This window comes from Brassica oleracea, chromosome C4 (genome assembly GCF_000695525.1).
Source record: "Brassica oleracea var. oleracea cultivar TO1000 chromosome C4, BOL, whole genome shotgun sequence".
NCBI classification, from domain to species: domain Eukaryota; kingdom Viridiplantae; phylum Streptophyta; class Magnoliopsida; order Brassicales; family Brassicaceae; genus Brassica; species Brassica oleracea.
The window spans coordinates 30,349,179-30,356,088 of NC_027751.1; the positions used below are offsets into that span (position 1 = coordinate 30,349,179).

At 39.5% G+C, this 6,910-nt stretch overlaps 1 pseudogene; it reads right to left on the reverse strand.

The window, feature by feature from the left end:
* Positions 1 to 2,241: 2,241 nt before the first annotated feature.
* Positions 2,242 to 6,910, reverse strand: part of LOC106338620 — a 7,384-nt pseudogene continuing 2,715 nt past the window's right edge.

Consider the following 6,910-nt stretch of genomic DNA (forward strand, 5'->3'; position numbering starts at 1 on the left):
GACGCAGGATAGGAAACCCATTGCTTATTTCAGTGAAAGGCTTGGTGGAGCCACGCTCAACTACCCTACCTATGACCAAGAGTTTTTACGCTTTGGTGAGGGCTCTTCAAACGTGGCAGCACTATCTTTGGCCTAAGGAATTCATCATCCACACGGACCATCAATCTATGAAACACCTTAAGGGTCAGCAAAAGCTAAACAAGGGGCATGCTCGTTGGGTGTAGTTCATTGAGACGTTCCCTTATGTGATCAAATACAAGAAACGTAAGGAGAATGTTGTGGCTGATGCCTTGTCTAGAAGGTATACTCTTCTCTCAGCCCTTGAAACGAAATTGCTTGGTTTTGAATTTATCAAGGATTTGTATGCATCTGACCAGGATTTCAATGAGATTTTTTGAAAATGTTCCAAGGTTGCCTATGGGAAATATTTTCAAAATTATGTATTCTTATTCTTTGATAACCGCTTGTGTGTTCCTCAATGTTCTTTGAGGGAATTGTTTCTCAGAGAAGCTCATGGAGGAGGTCTTATGGGACACTTTGGTGTTAAGAAAACCTACAAGGCGGTTCATGATCATTTCTACTGGCCGAGTTTGATGAAAGATGTGGAAAGGATTTTTGGCCCTTGTGTGGTGTGCAAGAAGTCTAAGTCCAAGGCCTCAAACCACGGTTTGTATTCTGCTCTTCCTATTCCTTCTCATCCTTGGGTAGACATCCCTATGGACTTTGTGTTGGGATTTCCTAGGTATAAGGCTGGACGAGACTCAATCTTTGTTGTTGTGGATAGATTCTCAAAAATGGCACATTTCATTCCTTGCCACAAAACTAATGATGCCGTGCAAGTTGCTGATTTATTCTTTAGAGAAATTGTTAGAATGCATGGAATGCCTAAGATCATTGTATCTGATCGTGATGCTAAGTTCCTTAGCTATTTTTGGAAAACCTTGTGGTCTAAGCTATGTACGAGATTGATGTTTTCTACAACTTGTCATCCGCAAACTGATGGTCAAACTGAAGTTGTTAATCGAACCTTATCCGCATTGTTTAGAGCTTTGGTTAAAAAGAATCTTAGACTTTGGGAAGAATTCTTGCCACGTGTTGAATTTGCTTATAATGATGCATTAATGCACTCTGCTACGAAGTTTTCTCCTTTTGAAGTTTTTTATGGATTTAATCCTTTGTGACCACTTGATCTTTTACCTTTTCCTTTGAGTGAAAGAATTAGTACAAATGGCAAGAGGAAGGCGGACACTATCAAGAAGCTACATGAACAAGTTCGTGCAAACATGGAGGCCAAGACCGAGATCTATAAAAGATATGCCAACCAGAAAAGAAAGGAGGTTATTTTCAAGGAATGTGATCTTGTTTCGATTCACTTGAGAAAGGAGTGATTTCTGGAAGAGAGAAAGTCCAAACTCATGCATCGGGTTGATGGTCCATTTCAAATCCTTAAAAAAATCAATGACAACGCTTATCAGCTTGATCTTCAAGGTAAGTATGACATTTCTTCGAGCTTTAACGTTTCTGATCTTTCTCCTTTTCTTGTAGATGATCCGGATTTGTGGACAAATCCTTTTGAAGAAGTAGGTAATGATGTGCCCCAGTCCGAGGATCAGTCCATGGAATCAGACCAGTACGAGGATCAGAACGTCTGGAAGATTTCAACTGAGGTTCAGTTTTCCGACCGTGCCGGACAGACTGATCGGGCTGTGTACCGGATCGACCCGCGCACATCCGGAATGGAGCTTCAGCATAACCCACGACCAGACAACCGAATCGACCGTACTGGAGTTCGTCTTTCCCATAATGTTCGCCATTCTAGGACCATTGGTCAAGCCACAACTGAATTCGACCGGGTGGAACCCGAATACGATTGTGGCTTCTCTCTTTTGAGCCAATTGGACCGTACCAGCGACCGTTCTGATGGACTGATCCGACACTTCGATCAGTTCATGAACTTTGAACCTTCAAATCTTTCTAAGGCAAGATCTTGAAGCTTTCTGATGACTTAGCCTCCATTTGGTCCAGAACAGTCGTGAGAATCCCCCATCCGAACATGAAGACCGTACCGGACGCGTACTGCTCCTTACAGCGGGACATGCTGTCGGCTGCACTGAATCTTGACATACGTAGCCGAAGGTTTCATCGACCAGTCAACATTATTTTATGTGCTTTGACTAGATCTGGTCAATTATCTATTTTCTATGTCTCTTTTTCATACATTTCTATTTATTCTCTTTGACTACAAGTTGTATAACTATGAGAACACATCCATGAATAAAGTATTCGATTTTCCTTATTCATTTTTGAGTTTTCTCTCTTTGTTCTTTGCTTAGAACACTCTTGTTTCCTTGGTGAGATTATCTCCGAGTGAATTCCCTTTCGTTGTGCTGGACTTGTGCGTCACATCAAACAGCCATCGAAACCTCTGGTAGTATCATTGAGTCATCCGCTACCCTTTGTGTCACTAAACGATCCATCAGTTCTCTTTCCTCCGGATCGAGTCCATATCACCCGTACCGGTCGAGTGCTCGTTCCTTAAGGTTCTTCAGCTTTCCTCTTCTAGGAGCTTAAGAATCCTCTCTGATTGTGCATACACACAACAACATATTTGAATACTGAGACGTTACTGGAACCAAAATTTATAAATCTTGTCACCGTTTCCGCATAAATTGTCAAGTGCACCAGCTACCATTCTTAGAGTCTGTGGATCATCTGTTTTGCTCACCATCTTTGCTAGCAGTTGAGCACCTCCTGTAGTCATTATTAGATCGTGACTCTTCTCTGCCGTTAATAAACCATATAACAGAAAGGATCCACATATATTGAGAAACAAAATAGTCAATGGCATACATAACTTATATAAAGACAATTTTAGACTAAACTGGCCCTGCTTCTCAGTAGTAAGTTTAACTGTGTTTATGAACAAACAATATCATAAAAAAAGTACTTGACGTTCATCTCCAAATTAGCGATTGCACCGGAAGCCACTCTAAGAATAGTGAGATGACTGAACAAGAATAAGCAGAGTTTTTACACCCCCTTCCTCCACAATCTTCACCTGATTAGATTCTAAATACATACACACAGAGAATGCAAGTCATTTAGGTAACAGTAGAGAGGAATATAAACTTTAGGGTAATGACACATGCTAATATATAGAGTTATGAAACCACACACCTTCGGCTTCCAGATTAGCCACCACTTTTACAGCTTGGATTTGGACTTCCACGTCTTCGGACCTAATCAGGTGTAATATCTTCTGAACTCCCACTGAATCGAATAATAAGAGAAAATGTCAACAGGATTTTACCCCCACAATGAAATCGAGCTATATTCATGAGAAAGAACTATGCCTTCTTCACAAAGTCTTGCCATGGTAGCTTTCTGACCAGACAGAGAATTTTTTTTAACCCTTGTGACCTCTGTGAGCCTGCCAATAGAGCTCCAGATTATGATGGTCCTTTTGGAAAATCTTCCTTCGTACGCTTGTCCTGTGGAAGAATAAAAATGGACTTACTTAGCAAGACAATGCACGTGAAAATAAAGGTGAGACAAGTTCATTTGTAAAGTCACCTCAACAACATTTTCACTTTCCTTTAGATTTTTTTTTAGTTTGCAAAGCTCATTCTCCATTTGCTTTCTCTGCTTTTCTTCCAAAATGAGCCTTTCCTTCATATCCCGAACCTCTGCACCAAGTTTTTCCTATGTAAACAAATTTCTATAAAAACAGTTGTATGTTTTGAGTAACCAGACGTTTTAAGAGGGCCACACCTCTTGGTTGAGCAAATCATTATAGTCTAGTTTCACCATCTGAAGTTCATCTACTGTCGATTCATTTATTTGTGAAAGTTCTTTTAGTTTTTATCTTCAGTTCCTTTGTCTCTTCATGTTCCTGGATATCCCAAAACAAAAATAATTGGAGACAGGAACAACAAAGGCAAAACAAACTCATCTTCAATTTTTAAAAAGCTGAAAGGATCATGTGATAAAACTTGTGAAATGCCTATATAACCCGTGATAAAACTTGGCGATCGCTTATAATGCATTTCATTTGTCTAAGTTACTCCTCTGCAGAGTTGGACCGAGCATGTTCATCTTCCAGTTTCTTCTGCAGCTCCGCGATTTTAGATTCATACATATAAGTGGCTTCCGAAAGTTCCCTTTGATATTGATAGTTGCCTATCTCTTGTTCCTATCAACAACAAAAAGTAGCGTTTAGTTTGAACAGAATACTAATGCATTTAATTTAATAAAAAGGGTCTAGTATTAAACTAACATGACTTCTGCTGATTACTCAAAACATTTTTCATTTCATTCAATTGATGCTCGGCGTTTGTTGACCGGGCTTGTTCTTCCTCAACCTCCTGAACCAAATCCGCAATTTTTCTCTCATATAATTGACTAGCATCTGCTAGTTTTTCCTGATATGCTGAATTTTCCAGCTGTTGCCGCTACTAACAATCAAAAAGAACATTGTGAGAGCCTATTCAAGTATATTCATACACAACTCCAAAACAGGAAATGTACCTTGGTATTTTTCAAGTTCATCTCCAATTGTATGGCCTTGTCACGCATTAGATCACACTGATCTTTCTGCATTTGCAGATCCTTAAATAGTTCTTTCACACGGAGTTCCAAGCCACGAGCATTTTGTTGATCATAAAGCAAAGATGAGTAAACTTATGAATGTAAATTGTAGTAAATGTAAAATGAGGTTGCTTGGTGAGTGGAGTATTATGCCCACATGTCATGCACTATCATTTCTTTATTTAGTTAGTGTATGAGAGTCTCTCCTTAGTGCAAGGGAGCTTCATCTAGTGCATGGCAGCCTCTTTGTTTTTGGCTCCCCATTTGATGTATATATAGGTACTCTTGATACATGAAACAATCAAGCAATTCAATTCTTTCTTTCTTTCTCAATATGTTTCAAGAAAGTCTCTCATTAGTCTCCATGTTCTTCATTTAATTTCTCTTATCTTTCTTAATTCTCATAAAATCTCATGGTATCAGAGCCACAAGCTCTTGAACGCTAAGTCTTCCGCAATCTTTCAATCTTTCACTCTGTTTCTATTTATTATTTTTTTCTTAAAAAAAAAAAATTACTTTGTTCTTCTCATTGTGCTTGAGCTGTTCTTAATGAATTCCGGAGGAAATTCAAAGATGGTTGTGATTCCAGTTACTCTCAAGGGAGCTAACTACTTACTTTGGGCAAGGCTAACTAAGACAGCTCTTAGAGGCAGAGGTCTCTGGGAAATTGTTGAAGAAGGCAGAGGCCTTAAGAAGAAGACTATCCTAAGAGAGGATGGTAAGGAGATAGTGGTGGCTGAAGCTGGTGATAAGAAAAGAGTTCAAGAAGATCTCATGGTGTTATCTATCATCCACAACAGTTTTGAACCCGCAATCTTGGAAGCTTACTCCTACTGTGAAACTTCTAAAGATCTGTGGGATACACTTCAAAAGGTGTTTGGAAATGTCTCCAACATCAGTAGAGTGTTTGAAGTCAAGAGGGCTATCAACAACTTGTGTCAAGAGGATACTGAGTTTGATAAACACTTTGGAAAGTTTAGGTCTTTGTGGGCTGAACTAGAGATGTTGAGGCCAAGTACTTTGGATCCTGAAGTACTGAACCAGAGAAGAGAGCAAGATAAGGTATTTGCGCTTCTCTTCACTCTCAACCCCGGGTATAATGACTTGATCAAACACATCCTAAGAGGACATGAGCTCCCATCTCTAGATGAAGTGTGCTCTCAGATCCAAAAGGAGCAAGGATCAGTTGGACTCTTTGGGAGAAAGGGAGAGCTCATCATGGTAAATCAAGCTGAAGGGGCAGAGACCAAGCCAGAAGGCGTAGCTAACAAGGGGTACTACAAACCAGAAGATAAGAAGATTTGGGTGTGTGATCACTGTAAGAAGAAGGGTCGTGGCAATGACAAATGCTGGATCCTCCATCCACACCTCAAACCTCAGAAATTCCGGACTCCATATGCAGATGCAAGGGCAAAATTCTCTGGTGAAGTAGGAGAGCCATCTACTCCTAAGCGCACTAATGGTGCTGGTGAAGGAAAAACACTGTCTTTCAGCGGCTGCTCAGCTGTGAGAACTACACAAGATGAATCTATCAAGAAGTCAGACCTTGAGGCTCTCATCAAAGCTCTAAAAGAGTCTGGTAACACACTTGGTATTTCCCTTAGTGCATCATATAAACCGCCTAGAGTTCTGGTTACTTCTCTACATGCATCTCATTCATCTAGTGGTATTAAGCCTTTAGTCATAGACTCAGGAGCCTCTCACCACATGATTAGTGATGCTAGGTTGATTAGTAATGTAGAACCGGTATTAGGTAATGTAATGATTGCAAATGGAGACAAAATACCAATTAAAGGTGTAGGAACTCTTAAGCTATTTGAAAAAGATACAAAAGCATTTTACATGCCATCTTTTGCATCAAATTTATTATCTGTCAAAAGAGCTACCACTGATTTAAATTGTAATGTGATTTTCAGTCCTAATGAGGTTGTTTTTCAGGATATTGAGACTCTTAAGTTGATTGGAAAAGGTGTTACAAAGGATGACTTGTACCTACTTGAAGACACCAATATTGTTTCAAATTTATCTTCAGCTTTCAGTTCAATTCATGTTTTAGATAAAAAGTGTTTTATGGCATGATAGACTAGGTCATCCTCATTCTCGTGCACTAAACCTGCTGCTTCCTGATATTTCCTTTAAAAATGATGGCTGTGAAGCGTGTATCCTAGGCAAACATTGCAAGACTGTGTTTCCTAAGTCATCTACTATCTATGAAAACTGTTTTGATCTTATACATTCTGATGTTTGGACTGCACCATTCATATCTAGGGAGAATCATAGATATTTTGTCACTTTTATTGATCAAAAATCAAAATATACTTGG